The following is a 19,615-nucleotide window of genomic DNA, read 5'->3' as shown; positions in this document are numbered from 1 at the left end:
TTTCTTCTATTTCCAATCAGTTATTCTTACTCAAGTTGTTATTATCCAAGAATAACTAGGCATTCAATAAGCAAATTATTTGTAGGAGATTTAGCCTACTTAATGGGGGGAAGAAATGAGATGTGGCTACCTGTGTACTATCCCTTGAAGAAGCTTATAAAAGTACAGCCCCAGTAGCTGGGATGCTCTGAGGAGAACCCCAGTGGGGAGAACAATGGCTAAAAATAGGACTTGACCTTGGGTATCTGAAAGGAAAATGATAAAAAAATGTTGACCGAAGAGTTTAAAGTATCTTTGAAGAAAAAAGAAAAATAAAAGCACACCCACTTTTTAAAGTGCATGGAAGTCACCTTCTGCACTTTCTGGAAAGGAAAAGCTATTCAGCCAAGATGTAGGCTTTCAGGTATGACCTTCGACAGGCAAGGGGCAGCAATCCATGTACCAAGAAGATGGTGAAGGAAACCAGGCAGCAAAGGAGAGTGATAGATGCCCTCCCCAAACTTGAGAGATCACAAAGTAAGTGGCCAGATTGGGAGGCAGAGCTATCATGTAATCAAAACTTTTAAAAAGGCTACTTTCACTCTCGGCAAAGAGATACACATCAGATGGGCTGCAGGTTCTGGGGTTGATGGCATTAATGGGAATTGAATGTTCCCACAGAGGAATAAGGGAAGAAGCATCTGATTCTAATACCTTCTTACAAATGTATTCACCAATGCCAGCACCCCACCCTAGCCACTTTGCAATGGAGATTCTTATTAATGTGAGGAAATGAAAGACTGAAAGAGGTTTCTTTTTGATTCTCACACTCCCCAATTGCTGTCTTGCTCTGATCTTTCCCTTTGCTCTTCCCCTTTACTCTTAACTACATAAAAGCTTACCTCATGCTAGCAACTATGGAGAACTCAAAAATGAATGAGGCAGTCACTATCCAGCTTGTCCATAACCTAGTAAAGCTAACAGGTTAATGAAACCTATGTTGGAAAAAACCATTATTGTGCCCACAGAAATAAGGAGGAAGACTTCGGTTTATGTAAGAAGTAATTTTAAGCAAAGCCCCAAAGAACATTCTGACTATTTTGGGTGGAGCTGGGCTGGGAAAAAAAGACCTTTAGTGGGTAAAGGTAAGTGTATCTGTCACGTGCTAGTCACGTGCTAGACACTGTTACTATCCATGGGTTATGTTATTTAACTTTGTTTCAACAATTTATTGAGTAAACTAGATCTGGATCAAGTTATGAACAGAGGACTCACTTTCTTTATGGAAATTGGAGTCTAATGGTATGACAGTCAGAACAATGGCCTTCCAATGTGTCTACATCCTAATCCAGAGAACCTGTGAATATGCTGTTGTTATGTTATGTTTTATGTTATGTGACAATGAAGAATTAAGGTAGCAGGTGAAATTAGACTCACCTTAAAATAGATTGATGATCTTGAACCAGTGTAATGACAAGGATCCCTAAACACGGAAGAGGGTGGCAAAAGAAAAAGTGTCAGTGATTGCTGTGAAAGACTTGACCAGACATTGCTGACTTTGAAGATAGGAAAGGCCATGAGCAAGGAATACAGACTGCCTTTAGAATCTGGAAAAGACAATAAAATGGATTCTTCCCTAGAGCCTTGAGAAAGGAACAGAGGCCTGCTGGCACATAAATTTTAGCTCGGTAGCATTCATTTTGGACTGCTGACCTCCACAGCTATAAGACAATAAGTTTGTGCTGTTACAAGTCACTAATTTTGGGGCAACTGCATGTTGCTGCCAAAGCTTTTATCTGGTAAGGAGTAAGGCAGAAAGGGCTATAAAAGGTGTGTTGCAGTGAGAGATAGCAAACCATTGTGTTCATTCCAACTTTCTATTAATTCATAGATTTACTCATTTAGCTGGAACTATGTGCTGGGCAGAATGCCAGATGCCAGAATACAACACAAAACAAGACAAGAAAGTTTCCAGCTCTTAAGGAACATGCAGTCTACTTAGAGAGAAGATAAAAAGTCAATGAAAAGATAAATAATCCAAATTGTAATAAACCCAATGAATGAAATTAACATCATAGTGCCACAAGAAATATAATGGTCAGGGAAGGCCTTTCCTCGGATGATATTTAAGTCAAAAGCTCTTAAAAAGAGAGAAAATAGAGTATATATGCAAACAGGAAGAACAAGGTCTTGTGGCTGGAAAGAGCTGTTACCATGATCTAAGATTTGAGGGGTGACTTATGAGACCGGAAAATAGCAAGCAAGGGGAGAAGTGGATAGGCGCTAGCTCATACAGACTTTGTAAGCTGTTTAAGAAATTACTCTTGAGAGCAGTGGAAAAGTAGTGAAGGGGTTATAAACAGAAGAGTGCTATAACCCTCTAAACATTTCATCTTATTGTTTGTTAACTTTTTATTTGAAATAATTATATACTCCCAGAACATTGCAAGGAAATATAAGAAGTTCCATGTATCCTTCACTCAGTTTTTCCCAGTGGAAAAATCTGGCACAACTACAGCACAATTTCAAAACCAGAATATTGGCATTGGTAGAATAAGCAGAACTTACTCAAATTTTACCAGTTTTACATGTATTTATTTGTGTATGTGTATATATAATTTTATGCAGTTTTTCCACACGTGTAAATTCATGTTACCACCCTCATAGTCAATATACAAAACTGCTCATCAGCACAGTGCTCTTATATTATCCCGTTACAGCCACAAGTATCCCCCTTCCTCACCTAAACCCTTGGCAACCTATAATCTCTCTATCATATCTATAACATTATTATTTCAAGAATGTTATATGAATGGAAACATAGAGTATGTAATTTTTTTTTGAGACTGGCTGCTTTCATTCAGCATAATGCCCTCAAGATTTATCCAAGTTGGTGTTTGTACCGATTTATGTTCCTTTTTATTGCCAAATAGTATTCCATGGTATAAATGTACCACAATTTGATATCCATTTACATACTGAATGAAATTTGGGTCATTTCTAGTTTTCAGCCTTTACAAATAAATTTGCTGTTGAATAGGTTTTGCTATGTTCAGGTTTCTATGTAATGTAAGTCTTCATTTCTCTGAGATAAATGCCCAAGTGTGTAGTTACTAGGCTCTAAGGTAGTTGCATGATTAGTTTTATATGAAACTTCTAGACTTTTTCCCAGAGTGGCTATACCATTTAAAATTTTCACCATCATGTGTGAATAATCCAGTTTTTCTACATCTTCACCAACATTCGGTGTTTTCACTATTTTTAGCTAGGTGATGGTGTATGGTGTTAGCTATTCTGATAGGTATCATGGATTTAATTTGCATTTTCCAAAGGGCTGATGATACTGGGCATTTTTCATGGGCTTATTTGCCATCTGCTATCCTCTTCAGTGAAATGTCTGTTCATGTCTTTTGCCCAATGTTTATTTGGATTATTTTCTTACTGTTAACTTTTGAAAGTGATTTGTCTTATGTATTCTATGTACAAACCTTTTGTCATATATGTGCTTTGAAAATATTTTCTTCTAGATTTGTATGTTCTTCATTTTATTTTATTTTATTTTTTAAAAGATTTTATTTATTTATTTGACTGACAGAGATCACAAGTAGGCAGAGAGGCAGGCAGAGAGAGGGAGGTGGGAAGCAGTCTCCCTTGCCAAGCAGAGACCCCGATGTGGGCTCAATCCCAAGACTCTGGGATCACAACCTGAGCCAAAGGCAGAATCACGCAGGTGCCTCTGTTTTCTTCATTTAATAAGCCTTTCACAAAGCAGAAGTTTTTAATTTTAATGAGGTCTGATTTATCAGTTTTTCTTTTTATAAGTTGGGGTTTTGAGTTAAAAATAGAACTCCCTACAACTCAGCAATTGCACTACTAGGTGTTTATCTAAAAATACCAAAATAATGATTTGAAGGGACACATGTACCCAAATGTTTATAGCAGCAATGTCTACAATAGCCAAGATATGGAAAGAACCTAGCTGTCCATCAACAGAAGAATGGATAAAGAAGGTGTGGGGGATATATAGATATTATATATTTATATATTCCATTATCTATATCTATAGATATATTTATATATTCCATCATACATATAGGATACATATGATGTATCATATGATATGTATGATGTATCATACATATATGATACATATATCATGCATATATGATGGAATATTACTCAGCCATCAAAGACTATGAAATCTTGCCATTTACAATGATGCCGAAGGAACTAGAGGGTGTTATACTAAGCAAAATAAGTCAGTCAGAGAAAGACAAATACCATATAATTTCATGAGTGTGTGGAATTTAAGAAACAAAGCAGGTGAACATAGGGAAAGGGAAGGAAAAACAAGAGAAGACAAAAACAGAGAAGGAAGCAAACCATAAGAGGTTCTTAACTACAGAGAACAAACAGGGTTGCTGGAGGGGAGGTGGGTGGGAGGAATGGGGTAATTGGGTGATGGGCATTAAGGAGGGCAATTGATGTAATGAGCACTGGGTGTTATATGCAGCTGATGAATCACTAAATTCTATCTCTGAACCTAATGAAACACTATATGTTAACTAAGTTGAATTTAAATAAAAAACGAAAAATAAGTTGGGCTTTTGGTGCCAGTTCTTTAGCTCTAAGTTCCAAAGATATTTTACTTTTTTCTAAAAAGTTTTTAAATTTTTTTATACTTAAGCATATAATCCATTTTGAGAAATTTTTGTTTTGTTTTTTTTTTTGTAAGATGAGAGATTTAGGTTGGTTTGGGATTTTTTTGTTTTTTGCCTATGGAGGTGCATTTATTCCAGTTCCATCTGTTGGTGTTCTCTCTATCCCTCCAATAAGTTGCTTTTGTACCCTTGTCAAAAACTGGGTTGAGTTGGTATGCTCAGTATTGTGTTCCATTGATCTAAGTATCTATTCCTCCACAATACCACACTGTCTTCTGTATACATATATATATGTATATACATATATATATATATACACACTCTGTGTGTGTGTGTGTGTGTGTGTATACTGTAGCTATATAATAAATTTTGAAGTCAAGATTGATTCTTTCACTTTATTCTTCTTCAGTATGGTGTTTTTATCTGTTTTAGCTCCTTTGTCTCTTCCTGGAAATTTTTAAAATAAGTTTGTATATGACTACAAAAAAATAATAAAACCTTTCTGGAGTCTTGATAGGAATTTCAATAAATGTATAGAGCAATCTGGGCAGAACTGATACCTTTATGATGTTGGGTCTTCTACTCCATGAACGCAATATATCTCTCCATTTATTTAGATATCGGATTTTGTGCTTCAGCATTTTGTGATTTTCAGCATACCAATTCTGTACTGTTTTGTCAGATTAATAGCTATTTACTTCATTTTCCTTGGTATTATTTTTGAGTTTCCACATGTTTGTTGTTAGTATATAGAAATGCAATTGATTTATGTATGTTTCTCTTATACCATGTGGCCTTGCTAAAATCACTTATTAGTTCTGGGAGTTTTACAGATACTCTGGGATTTTTAACACAGAGAAACATCATCTGAAAATAGTTACAGTTTTATTTCTTCATTTCTAATCTGCATGCTTTTTACACTTGATCTTAGCCAAAAGGCCAAGAAGCAATTAATCTTCATGCTTTTTAAATCGCCAAAAGATTTCTCTGCTTCTTAATAAATGGAGTATAGAAGGACAACTGATTTTTGGATATATGAAGTGAATGGAGAGTAGAGGTGTTTGTTAAGATTGGAAAGACTAAGGGAGAAGAAGGTTGAAGGGAGAAAAATGAGTTCTGCCTATTGACAACTAAGTGGAAATGTTACATGGGAGAAGGCTTCAGAAGAAAAGTTAAAAGCAGAGATAAAATTTGGGAGTAGTCAGCAGTTAGATAATATTGGAATCCAGGGAAGAGAAAGGATGGAGGCCAGAAGACCAAGGACCCAGCCCTGAGGACTGCAGATAATTAGAGGTTGAGTATAGGAGGAGCCTGCAAAGAAGGACATTCAATGACTTCAGAAAAATCACTCTCTTCCTTTACACTTTAGTTTATTCTCCTGAAAAAAATGAGAGTTTTGGTGAGAATAAAATTACACCACTTAAGTGTGTAAGGAGTAATGTTCTTTAATTTGGGGAGTTTCTGATCATGCTACATGGGAGAGGACTGGACAATGAACCATTCCCTCATTTGCTCATTTTGTGAGACTTGGTGCTTTGACAATGATAAGGATATGACTTCCATGGACAGATAGCATATCCTGATTAAGGAGACATCTATGTGTTGTGGTTTGAAGTGGTGGGGTTCAGAGCCAATGGCCAAGAAAGAATTTGAGATGTCTTTGATGCAAAAAGTGGTTTTATTAAAGTATGGGGACAGGATCCATGGGCAGAAAGAGCTGCACTGGGGTTGTGAGGAATGATTGATTATATAAAATTTTCTGTCTTATGGAAGGGAGGGTGAGGTTAGGGCTCCAGGAAATTGAGCGTATAGGTTTCTGGAGATTGCTTTTTTCTTATACATCATTAAGACAGTGAAAACTGATGGAGACTCATATCCTGCGTGACTATGATCTCTATCAGTTAACCATTTGTTTTTCCCTTTCCTTTTTTCTGGGGCAGCCAGGAGTTCCAGAGGAATGTCACAAAAATTGCACCTTCGGGTGGGAGGAAGGGGGTTTCCAGAATGTTATCTTGTGGTTTGCCCTCAGCTTGCCTTCTTCTCCCTCATCATATTAGAGCACTTCTCTTACCTGGCTCTTTGGTCAGCCATTAATAATACATCCCCACAAGTCAATGGATTCCTATTAGCAATAAAGCAAAGCATTTTGCTTGATTGGGAAAGCCAATCAGGTTCTCTCAATGCTCTGTGAGCCCAGCCACTCCTGATTCCACACCGTAGCTCAAAGGCTGGCACTTCCAATCTCCCCTGCCCTGCCCCAGTTTGCTTTTCCTCCCCATATCTCTTATCCACTTCAAATGCAATAAACATGTTAAATAGGTAAATATGATCACGTTTATTTGTCTCCAACCAGAATGTTAACTCCTAGTCATAGTTCCCAAAAACCTAGACATGTGGCCAACACATAACAAGAGTTCTAACATTTGTTAACAAATTTTGAAATAATGTAAATTACCTCCAAATTTTAAGTCCAAGGATTACTGTCCAAAGCTGGTGTGCTCAGTGTCAGTGGTGTTTGTTATTAATATTTAGAGAAACCACTTGAGTATAACTATTTATGAAAAAGAGAGTCTGGAATTATGCAAAGCTTAAATTATGCAAGATTGTCATAAATGCATCCTCATGTAAAATATAACAAGTTTGTAACTTATTACATACTTGGGCTATAAATTGGTGTGCAATCATTAAATAAGATTTAAAATACATTTAATGATATATGGAAAATAACCTTAAGTTACAATTTTGAGTTCAGATGATGGGACATAAAACTATATATAGAGGGGTTCCTGGGTGTCTCAGTTTGTTAAATGTCTGACAATTGATTTCGGCTCATGTCATGATCTTGGGGTCATGAGATTGAGCCCCACACTGTGTTCTGTACTCAGTGGGAAGCTGCTTCTCTCCTTCTCCTTCTCCCTCTACCCCTACCCCATTCCCACGTGTGCTTGGCTCTCAAATATATGAGTAAATCTTAAAACTATCTGTAGAATATGAGGAGCACATTTTTGAAATGGGAATAAAATGAATCAGAAACACAAATAATACCCATTGTGTACACCGAAACAGTTGAATACTAAGGTTACCAGGTTTTTTGCTTTTGGGTGTTTTTTTTTTTTTTTTTTTTTGCATCCTTTTGTCTTTCTGCTACTAACGTGTAAAACTTGTATAATCAGAAAACACAAACCATCAATAAGTCGAGAGTGCTTGGAAGAAAATTTTATCTAGGAAATGAAGGCACTTTTAGGACCATCAAAGACAGCACCACAGACCTCATCTGAGAGGTCCTTAGGCCTCCTAGAAATCAGACATGGAATGAAGGAAGGGCCAGCAACCATGGGAAAGAGTATATCTCAGCTGGATTGGGCCCTCCGCATTTAAAGCTTTGAGGTTACCCCAGGGCCTTTCCAAAATACCAGAAATTCACCCTCACCTACCCTTCTAAATAATACCTAAAGCTATAGGTAACAGAAAATAAATTTAGCTGGTTTCAACTACAAGAATATTTTTTTCACATAAAAGAATCCAAAATGAGCAGGGCAGCTCCTGGATTAGGATTATAAATGTGGGGTTATGGTCTCTCCTTTCAATCACTCCAGTGCATTCAGTCTACCTCTAAATCTGATGCTGCAATAGCTGTGGTCATTTCTGGCCTCACTTGCATGCCAATGACCAGAGGCCGAAGAGGTTCTGCTTCTTTCTTACACATAAACAATGAGGCTATCTTTCAAGAAAGACTCCAGTTGGTGAGAGCCAGGGAGAATGGTAGAGTAGGAGGATTCTGAGCCTACCTCCTAACATAGACACATTGAGGCAACAACTACATATAATGCAATTCACTCTGAAAACAACCTGAAGACTGGAAGAACAGATCATCCATAGTTAAAGACATAAAGAAAAAGCTATATCCAGAAGGGCTGTAGAGGCAGAAACATGATCAGAAAACAAACCTTCAGGGTGGTGACCAACAAGGAGGAGAGATATCAGTGGTGTAGAAGTCCTCCTTGAGTAGTGAGGGGGATCAAGAACCATATCAGGTATCCCCAGCCCTGGTTTAGAGGCCCAAACCAGAAAGATAATCCCCCATAATGTCTGCTTTTGGAAATTGGTAGACATTAACTCAGGGAGAACCATAGGGCTACAGGAACCAAGTCTTTATTCTTCTTCTTCTTTTTTTTTTTCCTCCCCAATTTAAGTTTTTTTTTTTTTTTTTTTAGTTTTTTAATTTTTTTTATAAACATATAATGTATTATTAGCCCCAGGGGTACATGTCTGTGAATCGCCAGGTTTACACACTTCACAGCAGTCACCATAGCACATACCCTCCCCAATGTCCATAACCCCATCACCCTCTCCTTACCCCCCTCCCCCTGGCTACCCTCAGTTTGTTTTGTGACATTGAGAGTCTCTTATGGTTTCTCTCCCTCCCGAGCCCATCTTGATCATTTATTCTTTTCCTACTCCCCAAACCCCCCAAGTTGCATCTCCACTTACTCATATCAGGGAGATCATATGATAGTTGTCTTTCTCTGATTGACTTATTTTGCTCCAAGTCTTCATTCTTAAAGGAGAAGCATTCTATATCATTCTACCACAGAGGCATCAGTTTGAAAGGAGCCTGGGTGGGGTACCTGGGTGGCTCAGTCAGTTAAGCATCTGCCTCTGGCTCAGGTCATGATCCCAGGGTCCTGGGGTGGAGCCCCATGTCAGGTTCTGTGCTCTACAGGGAGCCCGCTCCTCTCTCTGCCAGCTGTTCCCCCTGCTTGTACTCTCTCTCTCTCTCTCTTTCATTCTGAGAAAAAAGAAGAAGAAGAAGAAAAAAAAGAGCCTGACTTACACCTAACTATTTACTGACTAATTTTAGGACATGTGCCAGAGGGTCAGGGATCTGAAGAAGCTTTCTCTGGAAGTAGAAGTGCCAGTCACCATTTTTCCTTTTTTCCTTCAACCAAGCTGTCTGGACACTTGTGGGAGCCAGTTCTGATGCTTTCCATTAACTTTACTAGTACTGTCCAACCTGCATTAGTATTCCCTTGTAGACCCACCTCACCCAACATTCATGTCCCAGAAGGTACCCCTCCAATTTGGCTTCTTCCCTGCCACATTCAGCAGGGAGTCTCAGTTAGGACCAGTATTCCCCCAAAGTGACTACTGTCTGACCAAACCCAGCAGACAGCCTAAGCCACATCTGATGCCCTTCCAGGGGATTCCTAACCCAGTGAGTGGGTCAGCCCCATACTTGTAGCAGTTATAGCTAGGTCTCTAAGCCAGCCACAACCACCAGCATTTTCACAGCAGTTACAGCCCTGTCACAATAGGAGGGCATGTACAACCCATATGGTAGACACTCCTGAAATACCTTGTTCTTGTGGCAAGAAGAATTGCACTACAGGGCCCCAGAGGATGCCTTCTACATGAGGCCACTACTTTCAAGACCAGGAGACATAACTGAACTACAAAATACATAAAAACAAACAGATAAAATGGAGACGAGTATATTTCAGATTAAAGAACAAGACAAAACCTCATAAAGAGCCAAAAAGAATGTAGATAAGCAATCTACCTAATAGAGTTCAAAGGTATGGTCCTAAAGATGCTCACCAGACTTGAGAGAAGTGTGGCTGAATTCAGTGAGAACTTCAATAAAGAGAGAGAAAAATATAAAAAGGAACCAACAGGAGGGAGGAGTCAAGATGGCCGAGAAGTAGCAGGCTGAGACTACTTCAGCTAGCCGGAGATCAGCTAGATAGCTTATCTAAAGATTGCAAACACCTGAAAATCCATCGGCAGATCGAAAAGAAGAAGAACAGCAATTCTGGAAACAGAAAAACAACCACTTTCTGAAAGGTGTTTTCTTTTTTTTTTATTTCTTTTCTTTTCTTTTTTTTTTCTTTTTTCTTTCTTTTTTTCTTTCTTCCTTTTTGAACCTCTTTTTATCCCCTTTCTCCACCCTCATGATTTTGGATCTCTTCTAATTTGGTTAAAGCATATTTTCCTGGGGTTGTTGCCACCCTTTTAGTATTTGACTTGCCCCTTCATATACTCTTCTCTGGACAAAATGACAAGACGGAAAAATTCGACACAAAAAAAAGAACAAGAGGCAGTACCGAAGGCTAGGGACCTAATCAATACAGACATTGGTAATATGTCAGATCTAGAGTTCAGAATGACAATTCTCAAGGTTCTAGCCGGGCTCGAAAAAGGCATGGAAGATATTAGAGAAACCCTTTCGAGAGATATAAAAGCCCTTTCTGGAGAAATAAAAGAACTAAAATCTAACCAAGTTGAAATCAAAAAAGCTATTAATGAGGTGCAATCAAAAATGGAGGCTCTCACTGCTAGGATAAATGAGGCAGAAGAAAGAATTAGTGATATAGAAGACCAAATGACAGAGAATAAAGAAGCTGAGCAAAAGAGGGACAAACAGCTACTGGACCACGAGGGGAGAATTGGAGCGATAAGTGATACCATAAGACAAAACAACATTAGAATAATTGGGATTCCAGAAGAAGAAGAAAGAGAGAGGGAAGCAGATGGTATACTGGAGAGAATTATTGGGGAGAATTTCCCCAATATGGCAAAGGGAACGAGTATCAAAATTCAGGACGTTCAGAGAACGCCCCTCAAAATCAATAAGAATAGGCCCACACCCCGTCACCTAATAGTAAAATTTACAAGTCTCAGTGACAAAGAGAAAATCCTGAAAGCAGCCCGGGAAAAGAAGTCTGTAACATACAATGGTAAGAATATTAGATTGGCAGCTGACTTATCCACAGACCCTGGCAGGCCAGAAAGAGCTGGCATGATATTTTCAGAGCACTAAACGAGAAAAACATGCAGCCAAGAATACTATATCCAGCTAGGCTATCATTGAAAATAGAAGGAGAGATTAAAAGCTTCCAGGACAAACAAAAACTGAAAGAATTTGCAAATACCAAACCAGCTCTACAGGAAATCTTGAAAGGGGTCCTCTAAGCAAAGAGAGAGCCTACAAGTGGTAGATCAGAAAGGAACAGAGACCATATACAATAACAGTCACCTTACAGGCAATACAATGGCACTAAATTCATATCTCTCAATAGTTACCCTGAATGTTAATGGGCTAAATGCCCCTGTCAAAAGACACAGGGTATCAGAATGGATAAAAAAACAAAACCCATCTATATGTTGCCTCCAAGAAACTCATTTTACGCCCGAAGACACCTCCAGATTTAAAGTGAGAGGGTGGAAAAGAATTTACCATGCTAATGGACATCAGAAGAAAGCAGGAGTGGCAATCCTTATATCAGATCGATTAGATTCTAAGCCAAAGACTATAATAAGAGATGATGAAGAACACTATATCATACTCAAAGGGTCTGTCCAACAAGAAGAACTAACAATTTTAAATATCTATGCTCCCAACGTGGAAGCAGCCAACTATATAAACCAATTAATAACAAAATCAAAGAAACACATCAACAATAATACAATAATAATAGGGGACTTTAACAATCCCCTCACTGAAATGGACAGATCATCCAAGCAAAAGATCAGCAAGGAAATAAAGGCCTTAAACGACACACTGGACCAGATGGACATCACAGATATATTCAGAACATTTCATCCCAAAGCAACAGAATACACATTCTTCTCTAGTGCACATGGAACATTCTCCAGAATAGATCACATCCTCGGTCCTAAATCAGGACTCAGCCGGTATCAAAAGATTGGGATCATTCCCTGCATATTTTCAGACCACAATGCTCTGAAGCAAGAACTCAACCACAAAAGGAAGTTTGAAAAGAACCCAAATACATGGAGACTAAACAGCATCCTTCTAAAGAATGAATGGGTCAACCGGGAAATTAAAGAAGAATTGAAAAAAATCATGGAAACAAATGATAATGAAAATATAACGGTTCAAAATCTGTGGGACATAACAAAGGCAGTCCTGAGAGGAGAATATATAGCGGTACAAGCCTTTCTCAAGAAACAAAAAAGGTCTCAGGTACACAACCTAACCCTACACCAGTGGGTTGAGCCGCTGCCTTCGGCTCAGGTCATGATCTCAGGGTCCTGGGATCGAGTCCCGCATCGGGCTCTCTGCTCAGCAGGGAGCCTGCTTCCCTTCCTCTCTCTCTGCCTGCCTCTCTGCCTACTTGTGATCTCTCTCTCTCTCTGTCAAATAAATAAATAAATCTTTAAAAAAAAAAAAAGAAAATACAACGGTTCAAAATCTGTGGGACACAACAAAGGCAGTCCTGAGAGGAAAATATATAGCGGTACAAGCCTTTCTCAAGAAACAAGAAAGGTCTCAGGTACACAACCTAACCCTACACCTAAAGGAGCTGGTGAAAGAACAAGAAAGAAACCCTAAGCCCAGCAGGAGAAGAGAAATCATAAAGATCAGAGCAGAAATCAATGAAATAGAAACCAAAAAAACAATAGAGCAAATCAACAAAACTAGGAGCTGGTTCTTTGAAAGAATTAATAAAATTGATAAACCCCTGGCCCGACTTATCAAAAAGAAAAGAGAAAGGACCCAAATAAATAAAATCATGAATGAAAGAGGAGAGATCACAACTAACACCAAAGAAATACAAACTATTATAAGAACATACTATGAGCAACTCTACACCAATAAATTTGACAATCTGGAAGAAATGGATGCATTCCTAGAAACATATAAACTACCACAACTGAACCAGGAAGAAGTAGAAAGCCTGAACAGACCCATAACCAGTAAGGAGATTGAAACAGTCATTAAAAATCTCCAAACAAACAAAAGCCCAGGGCCAGACGGCTTCCCGGGGGAATTCTACCAAACATTTAAAGAAGAACTAATTCCTATTCTTCTGAAACTGTTGCAAACAATAGAAATGGAAGGAAAACTTCCAAACTCATTTTATGAGGCCAGCATCACCTTGATCCCAAAACCAGACAAGGATTCCATCAAAAAAGAGAGCTATAGACCAATATCCTTGATGAACACAGATGCGAAAATACTCAACAAAATACTAGCCAATAGGATTCAACAGTACATTAAAAAGATTATTCACCACGACCAAGTGGGATTTATTCCAGGGCTGCAAGGTTGGTTCAACATCAACCTCAAATCAGTCAATGTGATACAACACATCAATAAAAGAAAGAACAAGAACCATATGATACTCTCAATAGATGCTGAAAAAGCATTTGACAAAGTACAGCATCCCTTCCTGATCAAAACTCTTCAAAGTGTAGGGATAGAGGGCACATACCTCAATATCATCAAAGCCATCTATGAAAAACCCACCGCAAATATCATTCTCAATGGAGACAAACTGAAAGCTTTTCCGCTAAGGTCAGGAACACGGCAGGGATGTCCATTATCACCACTGCTATTCAACATAGTACTAGAGGTCCTAGCCTCAGCAATCAGACAACAAAAGGAAATTAAAGGCATCCAAATCGGCAAAGAAGAAGTCAAATTATCACTCTTTGCAGATGATATGATACTATATGTGGAAAACCCAAAAGACTCCACTCCAAAACTGCTCGAACTTGTACAGGAATTCAGTAAAGTGTCAGGATATAAAATCAATGCACAGAAATCAGTTGCATTTCTCTACAACAACAGCAAGACAGAAGAAAGAGAAATTAAGGAGTCAATCCCATTTACAATTGCATCCAAAACCATAAGATACCTAGGAATAAACCTAACCAAAGAGACACAGAATCTATACTCAGAAAACTATAAAGTACTCATGAAAGAAATTGAGGAAGACACAAAGAAATGGAAAAATGTTCCATGCTCCTGGATTGGAAGAATAAATATTGTGAAAATGTCTATGCTACCTAAAGCAATCTACACTTTTAATGCAATTCCTATCAAAGTACCATCCATCATTTTCAAAGAAATGGAACAAATAATTCTAAAATTTATATGGAACCAGAAAAGACCTCGAATAGCCAAAGGGATATTGAAAAAGAAAGCCAACGTTGGTGGCATCACAATCCCGGACTTCAAGCTCTATTACAAAGCTGTCATCATCAAGACAGCATGGTACTGGCACAAAAACAGACACATAGATCAATGGAACAGAATAGAGAGCCCAGAAATAGACCCTCAACTCTATGGTCAACTAATCTTCGACAAAGCAGGAAAGAATGTCCAACGGAAAAAAGACAGCCTCTTCAATAAATGGTGTTGGGAAAATTGGACAGCCACATGCAGAAAAATGAAATTGGACCATTTCCTTACACCACACACAAAAATAGACTCAAAATGGATGAAGGACCTCAATGTGCGAAAGGAATCCATCAAAATCCTTGAGGAGAACACAGGCAGCAACCTCTTCGACCTCAGCCGCAGCAACATCTTCCTAGGAACAACGCCAAAGGCAAGGGAAGCAAGGGCAAAAATGAACTATTGGGATTTCATCAAGATCAAAAGCTTTTGCACAGCAAAGGAAACAGTTAACAAAATCAAAAGACAACTGACAGAATGGGAGAAGATATTTGCAAACGACCTATCAGATAAAGGACTAGTGTCCAGAATCTATAAAGAACTTAGCAAACTCAACACCCAATGAACAAATAATCCGATCAAGAAATGGGCAGAGGACATGAACAGACATTTCTGCAACGAAGACATCCAGATGGCCAACAGAGACATGAAAAAGTGCTCCATATCACTCGGCATCAGGGAAATACAAATCAAAACCACAATGAGATATCACCTCACACCAGTCAGAATGGCTAAAATCAACAAGTCAGGAAATGACAGATGCTGGCGAGGATGCGGAGAAAGGGGAACCCTCCTACACTGTTGGTGGGAATGCAAGCTGGTGCAGCCACTCTGGAAAACAGCATGGAGGTTCCTCAAAATGTTGAAAATAGAACTGCCCTATGACCCAGCAATTGCACTAGTGGGTATTTACCCTAAAGATACAAACGTAGTGATCCAAAGGAGCACGTGCACCCGAATGTTTATAGCAGCAATGTCCACAATAGCCCAACTATGGAAGGAACCTAGATGTCCATCAACAGATGAATGGATCAAGAAGATGTGGTATATATACACAATGGAATACTATGCAGCCATCAAGAGAAATGAAATCTTGCCATTTGCAACAACATGGATGGAACGAGAGCGTATCATGCTTAGCGAAATAAGTCAAGCAGAGAAAGACAACTATCATATGATCTCCCTGATATGAGGAAGTGGTGAGGCAACATGGGGGCTTAAGTGGGTAGGAGAAGAATAAATGAAACAAGATGGGATTGGGAGGGAGACAAACCATAAGTGACTCTTAATCTCACAAAACAAACTGAGGGTTGCTGGGGGGAGGGGTTTTTGAGAGAAGGGGGTGGGATTATGGACATTGGGGAGGGTATGTGCTTTGGTGAGTGCTGTGAAGTGTGTAAACCTGGTGATTCACACACCTGTACCCCTGGGGATAAAAATATATGTTTATAAAAAATAAAAAATAAAAATATAAAGAGGAACCAACAGAGCTGAAGAATACAGTAACTAAAATGAACTAGAGTGAACAGCAGATTAGAAGATACAGAAGAATGGATCAACAATCTAAAAGACAGGGTAGTGCGGAAATCTGCCTGGCCTAGTTGGCGGACTCTTGACTTGGGGTCATGAGTTCAAGCCCCACATTGGGTATAGAGATTACTTAAATAAATAAAATGTTTAAAAAAAATCAATAAATAAAATTATACAAGAAAGAAAGAAAGGAAGGAAGGAAGGATGAAAAGGCAGTGGAAAGCAACCAAGCTGAAAAGCAAAAAGAAAAAAAAAATTTTTTTTTAAGTATGTGCCACACTAGCATGGAGTCCAATGCAGGGCTTGAACTTACAACCCTGAGATTAAGAACTGAGCTGAGAGGGGTGCCTGGGTGGCTCAGTGTGTTAAAGCCTCTCCTTTCAGCTTGAGTCCTGATCTCAGGGTCCTGGGATCGAGCCCCGCATCATGCTCTCTGCTCGGCAGAAAAGAAGAACTGAACTGAGATCAAGAGGCAAACACTTTACTGACTGACCCACCAAAGTGACTCCCCCAATTTTTTTTTTTTTTATTGAGGATAGTTTAAGGGACTTCTGTGACAATCCTGAGTAACTAACATTCACATTTTAAGGGTCCCAGAAGGGGAAGAGAAAGAGGAACAGAACATTTATTGAAGAGATAATAGCAGGAACCTTTCCTAACTGCGGAAGGAAACATAGCCAGACCTAGAAATCAATGAAAGCTCCAAACAAGGTGAACCCAAGGAGGTCCACACCAAGACATAAAATAATTAAAATATCAAGTCCCATCCAACCAGTGGTGCCTGGTAGGTGTCTGTGGGTGGGGGCAGCCACCTGGGACATGGGGGTTGCTGGCTGGTAACTCCGGCAGCCGCAGCCACAGCAGCAGTAAGGATGGCAGTAGTGTCAGGGCACGGAGGATGGTACCAAGGATGGCAGGAAGTGCAATGAAATGGGCTAGGAAGGCAAGTATCCCTAGATTGTCAAGGAGAACAAGCCCTTCCAGCAGTACTACCAGGAGCTCAAGAATACCCAAGGGGAAATGGGACCAGGTCATGGAAGCACTCAGGGGGCCCCTCCTGGCCACTTTAGAATTACTGATTACAAAAGTCACACACAAAAAACCTCTTTATTGCTTAAAGAACAAGTATTTCAAGAAATTGGAGGACCTGAAGCAGAAGGTCAGGAAGTTAAAGTTCCACCGCCCATGAGTTGGTATTCTAAAGAACATGCCAGGCACACAAATTTAGGTGGAAAAATCTGAAAAGGTCCCCACACTTGGAAAAGTTTCACTGGTTAGTGAAACTGAATCTGGAAATATCAGTTGTCAAGAAGCCGTTAAGCCTGATTCCACTACTATTACTTAATATTCATCCTCTCCATAAGATCTTAGATATGTGTGCAGCATCTGGATCAAAGACCACACAATTAATTGAAATGTTATATGCGGACATGATTGTCCCTTTTCCTGAGGGGTTTTTCATCATAGAGATGGGGTCAATAAGCATTACTATCTGCTCCTTCATCAGGCCAAAATTCTGAGCAGCCTCTGCATCTATGGTGATCAACCATGATGTATCCAGCATATCCAGACTCAAAATAGACATTAATAGGAGGAAAGAAATTCTCTTCTATAATTGCATTATATGTAATGTCCCTTACAGTGGAGATAGCACTATGAGGATAAAAAGCCACTGACGTTTGGAAAAAAGTGGAAGACATCATATAACTTGCAGCTGCATGAATTATAGCTGTGGATTGTTAGGTAAGGCACTGAGAAGCTAGTGGAAGGTGGTAGGTTGGTGTCTTCTATATGTTCACTAAACCCCCATTAAAGATGAAGTAGTAATAGTATCTTTACTGGAAAAAAAAGTGAAGGTGCTTTGGAGCTGGCTGATGTTTTCTGAGCTGCCAGGACTTAAATGGTTGCCTGGAATTACATAGTGGAAGGTAATGATGAAAGATGGACAGGGTTTAGAGAGTGAGAGGGCAGTGCTCACAGCAGACATACCCAGATTTGGCCTACCAGGGTCCACTGAAGGAGCGAGAATACTTACAGGGGATGCACCTAGAGTGGTATCCTAGAATATTACCACATCATCAAAATACTGGAGGGTTCTTTGTAACAGTGTTAGTGAAAAAGTCTTCAATGACGTGGCATAAACATCCACCAAAGCTGGAGGGTGAATCAGTGGTGTCCAGAGAAACTGGTCCAACTCTGCAAATCCCACAGAAGGAAAAAGTACAAACTCTTTCTGAGCTGGAAAGTAAACCAGGTAGTGGAATTGACAACACAGAGATAATGGAAAGAACTGAGAATTTAGAGAACAATGGAAATAAGAAAGATGAAGTGTATGGTTCTTCTCCATCTAAGAAAGTGAAGTTATCTGAAAGAATTTAAAGATGATCCATTTGTATTTGTTCTTGAAGATGGACCATTATTTCCACCTATCCAGAAATTCTTTTTTTTTTTTTAAGATTTTATCTATTTGACAGAGAGACAGTGAGAGACAGAACATAAGCAGGAGGAGTATGAGAGGGAGAAGCAGGCTTCCTGCCAAGGAGGGAGCCTGAATCAGGGTTCAATCCCAGGACCCTGGGATCATGACCTGAACCAAAGGCAGATGCTTAACTACTGAGCTACCCAGACACCCCTATCCAGAAACTCTATGCATGGGGTCCTTCATTCCCTAAGATGAATTTATTAACTCATACTATGGAAGGGAAGAAAAGGCAACTCTACATAGTCTCCAAGGAGCTGAACAATGATGTGCTGCTAAATAATAGTGAGAGGATGAAGGTTGTAAACACTAGGATATAAGTCTGGTATTGGAATAACAGTGATCAAGAGTTTGATTGTGCTTTTCAGTTAGCACAAGAGGGAGTATACACGTTATATTCATTTATTAATTCAAGAATGATCACTGTATCAATGGAAGATGTTAAAATTCTATTGACCCAGGAAAATCCATTTTTTAAGAAAACATAGCAGTAAGACATACAGCCAAGCCAGGGACTTGGCTAAGGGGAGCATCATCCTGAAGTATGAGCCAGACCCTTCTAAACCAGATACCCCTCAGTGTCCCATTGTGTTATGTGGATAGCAGGGAAAGTCCTCCATTTGGACTTTTATGTTCAGGAATGAATGGCTTCACCATCTCAGAATGATGGGGCTAGAGGTGTTGACAGAAAAGAAGAAAGGGACTGTTCTGGGTCATAAGAATACAAGCAGCTCTGGGCTGCCTTAGGAGAAAGTGAGTGCCAAACATGGAGTGGAGCAGGCCACCAGCACAGATGCCATTGTGAGACCTGATCTGATCCATGAGGGGCTGCCCTGCCTCAGTGAGGACACCCAGGGAAAGCCTGCCTGGACCCTGGCAGGGGCCTTCACCTTGGTGTTCAAAGCCAAACCCAGAACTTCTGACCTATAAACTATGTATTTTTAAAGACTGGAAACAGATGGAATGATAAAACAGTCT

At 39.4% G+C, this 19,615-nt stretch overlaps 1 pseudogene; it reads left to right on the top strand.

Annotated features, from left to right (window-relative positions):
• LOC101680857 overlaps positions 1–19,384 on the top strand; it is a 36,939-nt pseudogene extending 17,555 nt beyond the window's left edge.
• Positions 19,385–19,615: the final 231 nt, after the last annotated feature.

This window comes from Mustela putorius, unplaced genomic scaffold (genome assembly GCF_011764305.1).
Source record: "Mustela putorius furo isolate JIRA1106 unplaced genomic scaffold, ASM1176430v1.1 tig00003834_pilon_pilon_pilon, whole genome shotgun sequence".
Taxonomy (NCBI): domain Eukaryota; kingdom Metazoa; phylum Chordata; class Mammalia; order Carnivora; family Mustelidae; genus Mustela; species Mustela putorius.
The sequence above is the reverse complement of the archived record's forward strand: the minus strand, read 5'-3'. Positions and strand labels throughout refer to the sequence as shown.